The following is a 250-nucleotide window of genomic DNA, read 5'->3' as shown; positions in this document are numbered from 1 at the left end:
TTTTTCCGCCATCCACAGAAGCATCCTTTGTTAGTTCATGCTTGCTCTCCCGTTGCCTAAAATTCACGGTTATAAGACGTCAGAGAACTTGCCCCGTGAATGCAATCTGAAAACTCATCGGTGGAGAAAAGTCGTGTAAAATGATTCGCCTCTCCTCCGGCCACGCTACCCGAAGGTAGGACTCGAGAGGTCATTATAACCAGAGAAACTAACAGAGCCTTTTACGTAGCAACTCGGCCTCCCACACCAA

At 48.0% G+C, this 250-nt stretch overlaps 1 protein-coding gene across 1 annotated transcript in view; it reads right to left on the bottom strand.

Moving 5' to 3' along the window:
- LOC119592595 (serine/threonine-protein kinase 17A-like) overlaps nucleotides 1–250 on the bottom strand; it is a gene marked incomplete at its 3' end in the record, with an annotated part of 209,876 nt that overhangs the window by 62,296 nt on the left and 147,330 nt on the right.

This window comes from Penaeus monodon, chromosome 30 (genome assembly GCF_015228065.2).
Source record: "Penaeus monodon isolate SGIC_2016 chromosome 30, NSTDA_Pmon_1, whole genome shotgun sequence".
Lineage (NCBI taxonomy): Eukaryota > Metazoa > Arthropoda > Malacostraca > Decapoda > Penaeidae > Penaeus > Penaeus monodon.
This window is presented reverse-complemented; position numbering and strand designations above follow the sequence as displayed.